The following is a 16,236-nucleotide window of genomic DNA, read 5'->3' as shown; positions in this document are numbered from 1 at the left end:
ACAGCTGTGAGACCACTCTTGCCCACCATGATGGACTCTGCCCTGAAACCATGAGTCAAAATGTGCCCATCTCCTCCTTGAGATGTTTCTGATTTGATATTTGGTTCTAGCAGCAGGAAAAGTAACTACGACATGTGACCCATATGTCTGAGCACAGAGTGAAGCTGCAGGAAATGCTTGCACTCAAGCATGAGGACAGGTTTCCTTCAGAACTAGATGCTTCAAGCCCAGCGTAAGACTCTTGACTTCACCACTAACGCTGCCTCTTTACAAACCAAGAAAAGTATCACTGTCCCCTGAGGTCTGCCTCACCTATGTATGCTCCTTGACCCCTGCCTGTGCCAGCTCCCAAATTATCTCTGTGTCCTCTACAATGCCACTTCTCTAAAAGTGTACCCATCTCGCAGATTTGTGTGCCTGTGAAATTATAGCAATTTATAAGCCGAAGACTTTATTAGCCCCATGAGCCTCTGCGTCAGTTGAGGGCATGAATTAGCATTATTCTGATACAGCTAGGTGTGTAGAAATAATCCTCAAAATACACTCCAAGGAAGGCTGACCTTGCTCAAGTTACTGTCACATAGTGTCCCTAGATAAGGACAACTTCTCTACCATGAACTACCCAGCAACAGGGAGGACTGTGTCCTGTGAGTGCTGATGAGAACTGTGAGTGGTTGCCCAAAAGAGCAGAGAAAGGACTCTTACCATAGCAACAGTAGTAGCAGTAATAGTTGAGCTCAAAATATTATCCTGTGATCACTGTAGGCAGAAACAATACACAGTATTTTCGGATAATTTTAGGACAGTCGCACAGTCTCAGGTTTGTACATCAAAAACAACAGACAAATGCACCAAAACTCTGGCTTGACTTACTGTTGGAACCACCTTGTTTTGGCCCTTGGGAGAGAAGGAAATGAAATGAGGTGCACGGAAGACCTCACGGTGCTTCATTAAATGATTCAGAAGACTTAATCATTTTTCTTTTTATTAATCAACAGTTTCAGGACAACCACTTCATGACTTAAGAACGATCTTCTGAAAGGCACAGGGATTAAATGTCCCTTGGGGTACACTCAAGTCCCACAAGATCAAAAAAGGCATTTGATGTCCTGTTTCAGAAACAGTCCAAGATGTTTTACCAAACCCCAAATACCAGTGTGTTCTTCATTCCCACGGAGACCTCCAAAAGTTCAAGGCTTCACAGGAATCCCAGGAATCGGGGCACCTTGGCAGGACAGGGACCGTGCCGCCTCATTGAGACTTCAGAAATAATCCATTTGAATCAGTTTTACTGTCTCTGCGCAGAACCCCAGCTTCTCAGAACCTGCAAACATGAACAGAGACAGGAGCTGGAGAGATGACTCGGTGCTTCAGAGACCATGCAGCTCTTACCACAGACCCAGTTTCAGTCCCCAGCTCCCACATGAGGCAGCGCGCAGCTGCCTGTAACACCAATGCTAGGAGATTCAACATCCTCTTCTACCCTTCAGAAGAACCTGCACTCATGTGCATGTGTCACACATACATGCACACACGTGCACCCACACAGTAGTGGCTGTGAAAATGGCTCAGTGCTTAGGATCACTGGCTGCTCCAGCTCTTGCTCTTGGGTTCAATTTCAAGCACCTACATCAGGTGGTTCACAATTACCTGTAACTCTAGAGCATGGAATCCAAAGCCCTGGCCTCCGTAAGGACCCGTGTTCATATGACACACATGTACTCACTCAGGCCCACACACAATACACCTAAAGTATAGGACGAAGTAATATAAAAATAAAAATTAGAAAAATTGTCTAGTAGGTATCCTGGGAAGTTATTCTGTATATAGAAAAAGGCATTAAGCACAGAAATTGTAACTTTACGTTAACTTTGCCAAAAATGTAGCCATGACTTCCTAGTGAATATTTGACCACCGTGTGTGTTCTGTGTGTGCGACTCTCTCCCATATGTTTCCTTAGCAATGATTACCTAAGCAATCAGTTTTTATTCAAATCATCTCTGAACTAAAATTAAATTCAGGAAAGGAGCTGGCAAGGCATAGTCCCAGAGGCCCAAATCAGGTCATGATTGAAGCAGCAAGTAAAACCTTGAAGATTCCAGTGAAAGCACTGAACCGGGAGCAGCAACGGCACATCTTCACCTGCCAACGGCTGGTTTGGAACAGTAGCATCAACTCTGCCTCGGCGGACCTCACGGCTGCTTTTCCCTGTCCGATACAGTGGCTTTTCTCAGTGGCATCCCCTCAGGTCACAGTCAGGAAAACAGTGGTGGTGAGCACCCTCGGCAACTCACAGGGTTAGCTCCTCCCCTAGACGCTGTACGGATTTTCCTTCCTGAGAGGATGCTTCTCTTTTCTGTCTTCTTGCAGTTATCTCACTTACTTTTAATTGTCAACTGAGTGCTCAATGTGTTTTAAAAGCACCTCCAATTAGGGTGTCCACAAATTTGTTTTGTTGTTGTTGTTTAGGGTTTTGTTTGTTTATTTGTTTAAGATAAGGTCTTACTACATACCCCTGGCTGACCTGGAACTCTCTGTGTGGACCAGTGTGGCCTTAAACTCTATCTAAGTCTGCCCCCTTTAGTGCTGGGGTTAAAGGCTTGTGTCGTATTCTCAGCTGTGGAATGTGTGTGATTTATACATGTAATGAGAAATCCAAAGATTTTCTAAATAACCAGAACTATATTACATTGTTGTTTGTTTGTTTGTTTGAGACTGGAAATTTATTTCCTCAGAACAAGGTAATTTCAACTAACCTGGACCCATAGAGGCTCACAGAGACTGAACCACCAACCAGAGAGTATCCACTGGATGGATTTAGGACTCCCACACATACACAACAGATGGACAGGTTAGTCCTCATGTGGGACCTCTAACAGCAAGATCAGGGCTGCCTCCAACTCTGTCGCCAGCCTTTGCATCCCTTTCCCTTAACTGAACATCTAGCCTTAACGGAAGAAGATGTGCCAGTCCTACTTGACACACCAAGGTGGGTTGATATTCATGGGAGGTATTCCCTTCTCTGAGAATAAGGAAAGGGAGGCATAGGAGGAAGGAAGGGGAAGTGAGAGGGAGGGACTGGGAATAGAGGAGGGAGCAGAAGTTCCCATTTGGGTTGTAAAATAAATAAATAAGGTAATGAAGACGAAAACAACCACCAGCTGCAGCCCCCCTTCCCTCTCTGCCCACATCTTCTGTGGATCCCACAGGCCACCCCCCTGCTAAGCCCCTCCCCCATGTATGCCTGCATCCCCTTCTTCAACATCAGCAAGCATTCCCTGTGAATATACCAACTGAGCAGGCCAATAAAACAGGCAACACAGCCACCACACACTCCAAAACTCCAGAGAGGAAACATAAAACAAGGAACAAAATACCCACCCAACACAGAAAAACACAAAAATCAGCAACTCGACCTATAATCATCCCAAACCCAGATGTCTAGATGCCAGCGTAAGAACACAATTAGTAACAGCCAGAACAATATGTTTTTACTAGAGCCCAGTTGTCCTGCGACAGAAGGCCCTGAATATTACAGCATAGCTGAAGCACAAAAAAAAAGACCTTAAAACCACCCATACTAAGATGATAGAGATTCTTAAGGAGGAAATTAATAAATCCCTTAAAGAAAACACAAACAATTGGAGGAAATGAATAAATTCCTTAAGGAAAGCTAAGAACATACAAGCAAAACCGGTGAAGGAAACATAAAACTGTTCAACACCTAAAAATGGAACTAGAAGCAACAAAGAAAACACAAACTGAGGAAATTCTAGAAATGAAAAATTAAGGAATTTAAACAGGAACTGCACAAGCAAGCCTCACCAACAAAATATAAGAAACAAAATAGATAATCTCAGGAGTAGAAGATATGATAGAAGAAATTATTATTACATTTGCCAAATAAAATCATAAATCTAAAATATTCCTGACACAAAATATCCAGAAAATCCGGGACAGTATGAAAAAATCAAACTTAAGAATAATAGGAATAGAGGAAAAAGAAGAATCTCAGCATAAAGGCCCAGGAAATATTTTCAACAAAAATCATAGAAGAAAATTTTTCTAACCTAAAGAAGAATATTCCTTTAAAGGCACAAGAAGCACAAAGAACACCAAATAAATTGGACCAGAAAAAGAAAGTCTCCCAACCACATAATAATCAAAGCACCAAAATACATAGAAGAAAAAAAAAGAATATAAAAACTGCAAGGGGAAAAGACCAAATAATAAATAATGCCAGACCTATTAGAATTATACCTGACTTCTCACTGAAGATGCTAAAAGCCAGAAGGGCTTGGACAGATGTGCTGTGTCTCTAAGAGACCACAGATACCAGCCCAGACTCCTATACACAGCAAAACTATAGATGGAGAAAATAAGATATTCCATGATGAAGTCAAATCTAAACAATATCTATAAATCCAGCACTACAGAAGGTGATAGAAGATAAACTCCAACCTAAGGAGGTTAACTATACTTATAAAAACACTGGAAATATTCTCACACAAGCAAGGCCAAAAGAAGGGAAGCAAACACACAAACACCACACACATGCACACTCACACACAGACACATACCACCACCACCAACAACAACAACAGAAAAAAACCAATTCATTGGCCATTAATAGCTCTCAATTTGAATGGTCTCAATTTCCTCCCCAAAAGACACAAACATAACAGTATGTATGTGGAAACAGGACCCATACTTATAGTGCATCCAAAACATACACACACACACACACACACACAAAAACAAAAAACATAAAAAAAAACATACTTTAACATCAAGGATAGACATTATCTCAGAATAAAGGTTTGGAAGGAGGTATGCCAAGCAAATGGACATAAGAAGCAATCTGGTATAGCTATAATACCTAACAAAATAGACTTCAAACCAAAACTAATCGAAAGAGATGGAGAAGAACACTACATACCATTAAAGAAAAAATCCATCAAAACGACTACTTCCCAAACACAAAGGCATCCAAGTTCATGAAAGAAATATTACAACAGCTTTTGTCACATATCGATCCTCCCACACTGATAAGGAAGGCTTCAATTCCACGCTCTCTCCAATAGACCGGTCATCCAGACAAAACTAAATTAATAGCTAATAGATGCCATGAACCAAATGGACCAAAGAGATATCTACAGAACGTTTCACATAAACACAAAAGAGTATACTTTTTTCTAAGAACCTCATGAAATTTTTCCCAAATTCTAACACATATTGGAACACAGATCAAGTTTTCAAAAAACAAGACATTGAAATAAATCCTTATATCCTATCTCACAATTGTGGACTGAAGCTGGATATCAACAGACTGCCTCTGACATAAACTGATTGGTCTGCTCTTTCATCACCTCCCTCTGAGGGGGGGAGCAGCCTTACTAGGACACAGAAGATGACAATGCAGCCACTCCTGATGAGATTTGATAGACTAAGATCAGAAGGAAGGAGAAATAAAGAGATGGTTCTTTGAGAAAATCAACAAGATAGACCAACCTTTATTCAAACTAACTAAAAGATGAGACAATATCGCATTATTTAGGATGAGATAATATCCAAATAAACAAAATCAGAAATGAAAAGAAGGATATAACAACAACAGATACTGAAGAAATCCAGAGAATCATATGGCCATACTTTAAAAACCTATACTCCACAAAATTGCAAATCTAAAAAAAATGGATAATTTTCTCAACACATTCCGCTTACCAAAGCTAAACCAAGATCAGATAAGCAGTTTAAGAGACCTATAACCCTTAAGGAACTAGAAGCAATCTTTCCCAATAAAGTGGACATTTAATCTCAGCACTCAGTCTCTGTGAGTTTAAGGCCAGCCTGGTTTACAAAATAAGTTCCAGAATAGCCAGGTCAGTGAAACAGAGAAATCTTGTCTCTAAAAACTTAAGAAAGAAAGAAAAAGGAAGGAAGGAAGGAAGGAAGGAAGGAAGGAAGGAAGGAAGGAAGGAAGGAAGGAAGGAAGGAAGGAAGGAAGGAAGGAAGGAGAAATAAAAGTCTCACAATCACAAAACCCCAGGCCAGGTTGGTTTTAGTGAAGAATTCTACCTGACTTTTTTTTTTAAACAGATCTTGCCTCAGGTTTATTTGTAAAAACAGCATAGGACAAAGGTCATGAATTAGGTGAATGATGTACAGCGGAGCTCCAGTGTGTAGATGGGTGTGTCACCCCAGTCCGTCTGTCTTCACATTAGCAGAAGCCTTTCCTATGGGACCTTCACAGGCGCCTGGGCACTTTTGGGAGCCTGAAGCCTGGGCCTTAGCTGGAGCTGTGGCCTGGGCCTTGGTTTGAACCTTGGGGTTTGGTTTGCAGAGCCTACGACCCTTAGCCATGTAGCTTCGATTCTGCTTCCCAAGCTTGGGATGAGCGATGAAAGCCAGATGGCTGGGTTTGCTGCTGGGGTCCTTTGGCATCTTGGGTTTAATGGCCCCAGGCTTCACAAAGGCTTTGATGGCCTCTGCTTGCGCACTCTTTGCGTTGGCTGCATCTTCTTCAGGCCTTTCTTGTTGTGCTTCTTGGCAAAGCGCATGTTCCTCAAAAACTTCGGGTCCACTCCCTTAAGACATTCGTATCTTTGTGACCGGGGTTTCTTGATGCTATGGTTCTCGGACTTGGCCATGTTTGCACAGTAACCCGCGGCTCTTGCAGTGTCTGGGACCGGAAGAGAAAACTCTACCAACACTCCTCAAACCATTCCATAAAAGAGAAATATTTCCCAGTTCATTTTATGAGGCCAGTCACCCTGGTATTCAAGCCGCATAAAGACTCAAAAAATAATAATAATAATTACAGACCAATTTCTCTTAGTACTGTTTCTTAAATGAGATAAGGTCATCTTGAATGAGATAACCCAGAGCCAGAAAGATAAATATGGTATACGCTTATAAGTGGATAGCCACTTATGTAAGCCAATTATATAAATAGCCATTATGTAAATAGCCAAGCTACTTGGCTATTCTGTAGACACAAGGAGGTTAAGTAAAGAGGAGTTTTCTAGAGGGGACATATGGATCTCCCTGAGAAAAGGAAGTAGAATAGATTTCATAGGTGGACTGTGGGCTTGTGGGAATAGGAGCTGGAAGGATCAGGTTGGGGAGGAGACGAGGTAGAGGGAGAGATTATGGGCGGAGAAGGCTCAAATTGGCAGTGGTGTGTAAACCTAGTGAGGTGGAAACTTCCTGGAATCTATGAAGATGATCCTAATGAGGACTCTTCCTAATTGGGAGTAGGAAATCTCAACTGGCCAGCTCTACACCAGGCAAGCCTTCAAGTAGAGGGACTCTGTCAATTGAGTTGCTAGCCAGGGGGTACCATAAAATTCCCTAAATAATGAAGGCTAGTGCTAAGGCAAAAAATTAAATTAAATTAAAATTTAAAAAAAAAAAACTGCTCTCTGCAAACTGACAATGGAGCTCCACTGTGCATCATTCACCTAATTCATTGAACATGGAGAAGCCAAGCTGGAGCCTGCAGAGAGTCTTCACCCTAGGTACAAATCTCTTTGGTACAGGAAGGTACTCTGCAGGCACTGAAACAAAAAACATGGACACCAAACCAGCCACAAAACCTTTGACCCAGAATCCGTCCTGCCTGCAAAGTACACTAGGGCAGTGGCGGCACAAGACATACAGGAGCACTAACCAATATCTAGTTTGGCTTAAGACCCACTCCATGAGAAGATGTCTCACCTGATACCGTGTGAGTGACCGAGAACTGGAGACTAGATATAGCCCAGATATCTAGGGTAAAACCATACATGACTGGTCTTTAAAAACAAATTAAACTTTAGGTTGATTTGCTGCTATAATTCTAACAAGGATCAGGAATTTCATGAAAAGTTGTAAAAAAAAAGACACATTTCTTCTGTGGGTTTTGTGTGTGTGTGTGTGTGTGTGTGTGCTGAAAGGGGGGAGTGAGATGACAGATTCCCAGCTGGAGATCCCTTGTCTTAGGAGAGATCATTTGCATTTTCGGAGCAGTTAGGATGACCTATCTGTGCTTTGCTTTAGGAATGCAGCCACTCTTGCCAGCTCATGCAGATATGCCTCTGTGAAACTGATGGGAAAAAATTAAATGTTGACTCTGTTCTTTGCCAGGGAAGCTTGATAAGGGTGGTACCCAATTATGTTACAAATGATTAATTTCATTTGCCTGTTTACCACTTCTCCTCTTTCCTTTCCTTACTCCTTATTGTAGCTCCAGTCATGTCAAACCAACATTTATTAGAAACCCAGAAGAAGAAGAAGAAAAAAAAAAAAAGCTACTGATATCACAAAAGACACACAATGTAGCAGGGATCCAGATTCATGTCACAAATGTATCTAAATGTCACAAATATGATACAAATAATATGTTTATTCAGTGGAACAGAAGGGGATGAAGAGATGGCTGGTTAAGAGTGCTTCCTGTACTCAGGATGCAGAAGTAGGCAGATTTCTGAGTTTGAGACCAGCCCAGTCTAGAAAGCAAGTTGCAGGACAACCAAGTTGCTACACAGAGAAACCCTGTCTTGAAAAACAAATAAAAGAGTGCTTCCTGCTGTTTCCAAAGACCAGAGTGTGGTTCCCCAGCCAAGGCTACAGCAGCTCAAAACTACCTGTTACTCCAGGGCCAGGGACTGGGTGCCATCGTCTGGGTTCAAGAGGTACCCACACATACATACACAATAAACACACCGACACCCACATAAGCACAGGAACAAAAATAAAATAAATCTTTATTCAAAGGAACGTTTTATTTTCTTTGGTGTGTATATGTGCAAATATTCTTCTGTGTGAACATATGTATAGATATATACACATACTTGTGTGGAGGGCTGAGAAGTTTGGCTGTTACTCCTTGGAACTCCATGTACCTTGTTTGTTTGGGTTTTTTTTCTTTTTCTTTTTTATTTATATCTTTATTAATTACAGTTTATTCACTGTTTCCCACCTGTAGCTTCCTCCCTCCTCCCTTCCCAATCCCACCCTCTTTCCTTCTCCAGCCATGCCCCTCCCCTAGTCCACTGATAGGGGAGGTCTTCCTCCCCTTCCTTCTGATCCTAGTCTATCAGGTCTCATCAGTAGTGGCCACATTGTTTTCCTCTGTGGCCTGGTAAGGCTGCTGCTCCCGAAGGGGGAGGTGATCAAAGAGCAGGCCAATGAGTTTATGTCAGAGGCAGTCCCTGTCCCATTACTATGGAACCCACTTGGACCCTGAACTGCCATGGACTACATCTATGCAGGTTATCTCCATGAATGGTCCTTGGTTGGAGTATCAGTCTCAGAAAAGACCCCTGTGCTCAGATTTTTTGGTTCTGAAATCTGTACACCTGAAGAAACTATTCAGGAACTCTGGCTAAGATGCTCAATCCTCATTCAGAAAGGCAAAGAGGATTGACATCAGAAGAGAGAGAAAACAGGGAATAGGACAGGAGCCTACCACAGAGGGCCTCTGAAAGGCTTTACCCTGCAGGGTATCAAAGCAGATGCTGAGACTCATAGGCAAACTTTGGGCAGAGTGCATGGAATCTTATGAAAGAAGTGGGAAAGACCTGGAGAGGACAGGAGCTCCACAAGGAGAGCAAAAGAAACCTTGTTCGGTTTTTTGACAGAGCCTCTCACTGCTCTGCAACTTGGCAAGGCTGAGTGAACTTCAAGCATCCAAGGATCCTCTTGTCTCCACCTGTGCTGTACTGGGATTCCAAGCATGTGCCACCAGCCCTGGCTTTTTGTTCTTTTTTGCATGGGGTCTAGAGACTGAACTCAAGCTCTCCTGCTTTCAGGGGAAGCACTTTCCAGACTGAGCCCTTTATGTTTGTTTGTTTGTTTGTGTTTGTTTTTTGAAGGATCCTCTGTATTCTGCATTGGCCTCCGACTTGTGTATGTTAAGATGTCCTTGGATTTCTGGTCCTTCAGCCTGCCTCTCTTGCAAGCACTGAAATTCCAAGCCTTAATCTTTGCCCCAGTTTATACAGTGCTGTCTTCAAACCCAGGGATCCATGTACATCAGCCAGGCTGTCCACCAGTTGTGGTTCTTCTCCAGCCTTTTTCCCTATTCTTAACCCTGGCTATGACAGGGTTGCCCTCCACTCTGGGCTTATGTGTGGGATCCCCCAGAAGTGAGTGTATTGTTAAGAGTTAGCTTGTGACAGCAATGGTTCCATTCACTTTGAACAATCTTGTGTTGCAAAAACTCATCTTGCTGAAAATGTGGACACAAGGTATTGCTTTTACTCCACATTCGCTATTCCAGAGTGGAAATAAGGGACCAAGTAATAAGGCCTCGGGACACTGTCTGGAAAGGAATCACTTGATTGCAAAGAAAGGCAAGCTCTCCAAAACAGCTTAAAACTAAAAGGAATAATCAGAAGGATACAGTGAGTCTCACCAGATCCAAATTAATAATTATGATTGATCCACCTAAAAAGTAAGATCTTGGTATCGGTATTTTCCTAGGAAGACAGCAAATGTCTTTTCTCACCCTCTGCTCCATTGTCCATGCTTATATCCACATGCCAGGTTTTCCACATTGGTTTGACAATGGAATATAATCCCAGATCTTCCATTTTAGTACACAATAGTTCCGGGGTTTTATGTCATCAGAATCCAGATGCCCCATGACCACGAAGTAGGACAGAAGAGGACATGTGTGGTGAGTTCTGGCAGCCTACATAGCTCAGAAGCCAGATGTGCCCTGGCATCTGGTTATATAACATGTCAGCTGCAGATCATGTTCAATGGAGAAAGGGTGTTTGCCAGTTGTGCTCGAGCCCTAGACATGTGTCCAATCCCTAGTACAAACCTCCTCATCCAAAAAAGAAACTATCCCTATTATGCTAAAAAGATTTGTAACACAGAAGGTAGGCAGAGATATTAATTATATTAAAATATATTACAAATTATGTAAAAATCATAAACACTGTCCTCATTTCACAGTTTCTCAGGGCCAAGAATGCAGAAGAGCTTAGCTGTAGTTCTACTCTGACACCTCTCACGAAGTTGCAGTCAATATGCTTGGGCAGGTCTGCAGCCCTCATGAAGCCTTGATGAACAGCAAGATTTGCATATAGTGGGCTCCCCACGTGGCTGACAGGATGCCTCCGCTGCTTGCTGGCTGTCAGCAGGTGTCTGGCAAGCCTGGCCAACAGACCTTGCTATCGCAATGAAAAGGTACAGAGTATAGTGATAAATTTATCTCAGAGAGGAGACAGAGAGAGAACCACAATGCCCACTATAACATATTCTCAGACATCACGTATTATTCCTTCTACCTTTCACGAAATGCAAGGCACTGCTCTGCGTCCACTTCATGGTCAATATTAAGAGAATGTTAATTAGATTCCACCTTTTTTAATGGACAGGCATTAGAGAATTTGATGACTTAATGGAAAATCATCACAACAGAAGATCCATGTTTCCGCTCTTTATTGGACCCAACCCTGGTCCCATGTTTCAAAAACCACAAAAGGATTTAATGCCACCTGAATACAAAGTTCAGGAAAGATCTAGTCACATGTGTCTGCACAGATACAGCTCTTCTCACTGTTTTCATTACTAACTCGGGCTGCAGGTGTAGCTCAGTGGGAAAATGTCACTGGACATGTGACATCCCAGGTACAGGCCCCAGCAGTGATAGGGAATGCTGAAAATTACTTGAGATCTCTCCATGAGTCTCTGCTGCCTGTCACTCCTTCAGGCAAAAGTCCACTGCCTTGAAGGTCTATCTGCTGAACTTAGACTCCTGAGATTCAGAGAAGTCCTCCGTTCTTGGACCCTCAGCTACTGCCTCCGTCTGGCATTTGGATCTCTACGGAGAAAGAGATTTCATCATCATCTCTGGGATGTGAAGATCTCATCTATCCTCTGCCTGGAGAAAGCCCCTGTTTTCACATGTTACACATTTACTTCATTTTTGACAGAAAGAAAAGAGGGACAGATCTGAGAAAAGAAGTGAGGAGAAAGAGGATGAGAGTAAAATAGGAAAAAATAAGGGAGGGAGGAAGGGAGGTACAGGGGAGAGAAAGGAGGAGGAGCAAGGGGGAAAGAGGGTGGCAAAAGGAGAGAAAAGTAGAGAGGGAGTGAAAGACAAGAGAGGAAAAGAGGAAGAGGAGAGGGAAGAAAGGGATATGAGGGGGAAGGAAACAGAAAGGAGGGGACTGGAAGAGACAGTAGAGCAGGTGAGAGGAAAGGCAGGAGATGAGAGAGAAAGAGGGAAGCTTTTCTCATGGTGCCTCACAGTTATGATCTTTGTTTTTCTTCCTACTTTTGCCTATATTAGTTTTCCATAGTAATGCAGTTCAGCATAACATTTAATACATGTATAGAATGCATTTCATGATATTCACCCTCATTACCCTCTCTCACCCACTCCCACTGAACCCCTTCCTCTTCCCAGACAATCCTCTATCTTGTTTCTTGTGTGTGTGTGTGTGTGTGTGTGTGTGTGTGATCCCTTAAATTTTATTCATTTTTTGCTTGTTTTGGGAGGGTTGATTTTTGTTTGTTTGGTTTGGTTTTGTTTTTTTTGGGTTTTTTTTTTTGTTTTGTTTTGTTTTGTTTTGTTGTTTTTTGGTTTGTTTTTTTTTTTTTTTTTTTTTTTTTTTTTTGGTTTCTCAAGACAGGGTTTCTCTGTGTAGCCTTGGCTGTCCTGGAACTCATTCTGCATTTGGTTTGCAAGTATTTTGTTGAGTATTTTTGCATCAGTGTTCATAAGGGAGATTGGCCTGAAATGCTGTTTATTTGTTGGGTCTTTGTGAGGTTTAGGTACCAAAGAGACCGTGGCTTCATAGAATGAGTTTGGTAGTGTTCATTCTGTTTTTATTTTGTGGAATACTTTGAAGAGAACTGGAGTTAACTCTCCTTTGAAGGTCTGTTCGAATTCTGTGCTGAAACCATCTGGTCCTGCGCTTTTTTTTTTTTTTTTTTGGATGGGAGACTTTCTATGACCGCTTCTATTTCCTTAGGAGATATAGGACTATTTAATTGATTTACTGGTCTTGATTCAGCTTTGGTAAATGGAATCGATCAATAAAATTGTACATTTCATTTAGATTTTCAAATTTTGTGGCATATAGAGTTTTGAAGTAATGATTGTTTGGATTTCCTCAGTGTCTGTAGTTATGTCCCCCTTTTCATTTCTGATTTTCTCAAAGAACCAGCTCTTGGTTTCATTGATTCTTTGAATTGTTTTATTTGTTTCTACTTTATTGATTTCAGCCCTGAGTTTGATTATTTCCAGCCATCTACTCCTTTTTGGTGTGTCTGCTCACCTAGAATTTTTAGGTGAGCCATTAAGTTGCTTGAATGATCTCTCTCGAATTTCTTTTTGAAGGCACTTAGTGTTATGAACTTTCCTCTTAGCACGACATTCATTGTATCCCACAAGTTTGGGTATGTTGTGCCTTCATTTTCATTGAATTCTAGGAAGAATTTAATTTCTTTATTTCTTCCCTGACCCAGCTGTCATTGAGTAGTGAGTTTTTCAGTTTCCATGTGTGTGTAGGCTTTTTGCTATTTCTGTTGTTGTTGAGGTCCAGATTTTTTCCATGGTGATCAAATAGGATACAAGGGATTATTTAAATCTTCCTGTATCTTTTGAGGCTCGCTTTGTGACCAACCATGTGGTCTATTTTGGAGAAGGTTCCATGAAGTGCTGAGAAGGTAAATTCTTCTGTGTTTGGGTGTAAGGTTCTGTAGATGTCTGTTAGGTCCATTTGACTCATGACCTCTGTTAGAGACATTGTTTCTTTGTTTAATTTCTGTTTTGTTGACCTGTCCTTTGTTGAGAAGGGGGTGTTGAAGTGTCCCACTATTAATGTGTGGGGATCTATGTGTGGTTTAAGTTTTATCAATGTTTCTTTTACAAATGTGGGTGATCTTGTATTTGGGGCATAGATGTTCAGGATTGTGATGTCTTCCTGGTGGAATTTTCTCTTGATGAGTATGAAGTGTCCTTCCCCATCTCTTTTGATTAATTTTGGTTGAAAGTCTATTTTATCAGATATTAGAATGGCTACTCCTGCTTGCTTCTTGGGTCCATTTGCTTGGAAAGCCATCTTCCATGCCTTTGCCCTCAGGTAATGTCTATCTTTGTGACTTAGGTGTGTTTCTTGTATGCAACAGATTGCTGGGTCTTGTCTACACATCCATTCTGTTAGTCTGTGTCTTTATTGGAGAATTGATTCCTTTGATGTTGAGAGAGATTAATGACCAGTGGCTGTTAGAACCTTTGATTTTGATGTTGGCTGTGGTCATAGGTTGTGTGCTTGGTTGCTTTTTGTTTTACTGTAGTGAGGTTAATTATTTCCTGTGTTTTCTTGAAAGTAGCTAGTTTTCTTGGGTTGTATTTTTCCTTCTAGTGTCTTCTGTAACACTGGATTTGTGTGTAGGTATTGTTGAAATTTGTTTTTGTCATTGAATATCTTGTTTTCTCCATCTATGAAGACTGAGAGTTTTGCTGGGTATAGTAGCCTAGGCTGACATCTGTGTTCTCTTAGGGCCTGCATGATATCCATGCAGGCCCTTCTGGCTTTCATAGTCTCTGTTGAGAAGTCAGGTGTGATTCTGATGGGTGTGCCATTATATGTTACTTGGCCTTTTTCCCTTGCAGCTTTTAGTATTTTTTTCTTTGTTCTGTATACTTACTGTTTTGATTATTATGTGGCGGGAGGATTTTCTTTTCTGGTCTAATTTACTAGGTGTTCTGTAGGCCTCTTGTATTCTTATAGGCCTCCTCTTTAAGTTGGGGAAATTTTCTTCAATGATTTTGTTGAAAATATTTTCTGGGCCTTGGAGGAGGGAATCTTCTTTTTCCTCTATTCCTATTATTCTTAGGTTTTGTCTTTTTATGTTGTCTTGAATTTCTTGGACAGTCTGTGTCAGGAATTTTTTAGATTTAACATTTTCTTTGACAGATACATCAATTTCTCCCATTGTATCTTCACACCTGAGATTCTTTCTTCCATCTCTTGTAGTCTAGTGGTTATGCTTACCTCTGTAGTTCCTGTTTTCTTCCCTAAGTTCTTTCTCTCCACAATTTCCTCCATTTGTGTTTTCTTTAATTTTTCCAATTCTATCTTCAGATCTTGAGCCATTTTGTTGGTTTCCTTCACCTGTCTGACTGTATTTTCATGTTTTTCCATCAATTCCTTCAGCTGTTTGTTTGAACAATCCTCTGTTCCTTCTATTTTTTTCAGTGATGTAAGTATTTCCTCTCTAAAGGCTGCAAACTGTTTGGTTGCAACTTCCTGTATTTCTTTATGGATGTCCATAATCTGTTTGACTTTATCTTCTTCTAGGTCTTTACACATTTTATTTGTTTCCTCTGTTATCCTCTTCATGAGCATAGATGTTGAGTCATCTTCTTAAATTTCAATTATTCTGGGGTGTCCAGGGCTACTTGCCCCTGTAGATGCCTTATTGCTCTGTCTTTTGTTGGTTGAGCTTTTATGCTGGCCTCTACCCATTGGGTTATCTTAGGTTTTGGGTGTTAGTTTCTGGTGGTTCCTGGAATCCTGTGGTGGAAAGAATCCCCTTGGCAGGAAGATGGTTTTTCCTGAAGGAAGCTTCCTCAGCTTTTTGGGTATGGTCACTGTATGGTTGGTATTTTTCAGGAGTTGCCACAGCTCACCTCAGGCATATAGACCTGAGTGGTAACTGTGGTCCTTGTTAGTCGAGGGGGCTCTCCTCTCACCAGGAGAAGTCCTGGAGACAGCTGCCTTGCTTCTGGGTTTCTTGAGCTGCTACTATAACCTGGGTGTCCCCTGGTTTGGTCAGTTTTGTTAGAGATAATTGGTTGCCCCTTGGAACTGTATCTGGGGGTGGATCTCAGTGATCCCAGGCTTCTGTAGTTCTAAGGTTGGGGTTCTGTGCCTCAGTACCCAAGGGGTAATCTGTGGCAGGTGAGTACTGCTCTCCTCGTGCACAGCTGGTCCCTGGGTTTGGCAGGGCTGCAGGACCTTTTCCAGGGATATACAGGGTGACCTAAGTCAATCCCAGTTTGCTTCCTTCCCTGTGGGGATTTCTCCCGACAGGGACTCCAAGTCTTTGGTGCCCTGGGGCTCACAGCTCTGTCTGTGACTAATAGTAGGTACACAGCAGGTCTCTGGGCTGGTGATGTGCATGCCCACCGGTCCGTGTGACCTTTTCCAGGGATATAATGGGTGACCTAATTCGGTTCCTGTTTGCTTCTTTCCCTGTGGGGTTTTCTCCCGACAGGGACTCCCA

The 16,236-nt window shown here is 41.9% G+C and overlaps 1 long non-coding RNA gene across 1 annotated transcript in view; it reads right to left on the bottom strand.

Annotated features, from left to right (window-relative positions):
* Window positions 1-1,010: 1,010 nt before the first annotated feature.
* LOC132652160 (uncharacterized) overlaps window positions 1,011-16,236 on the bottom strand; it is a 41,959-nt gene continuing 26,733 nt past the window's right edge. The window contains exon 5 of the long non-coding RNA XR_009589640.1: window positions 1,011-1,324. This is a non-coding gene — a long non-coding RNA (uncharacterized LOC132652160). The remainder of the gene's footprint in view (window positions 1,325-16,236) is intronic.

Source organism: Meriones unguiculatus, chromosome 1 (assembly GCF_030254825.1).
Source record: "Meriones unguiculatus strain TT.TT164.6M chromosome 1, Bangor_MerUng_6.1, whole genome shotgun sequence".
NCBI classification, from domain to species: domain Eukaryota; kingdom Metazoa; phylum Chordata; class Mammalia; order Rodentia; family Muridae; genus Meriones; species Meriones unguiculatus.
Note: the sequence above shows the minus strand (reverse complement) of the source record. Positions and strands in the feature narration are given on the sequence as shown.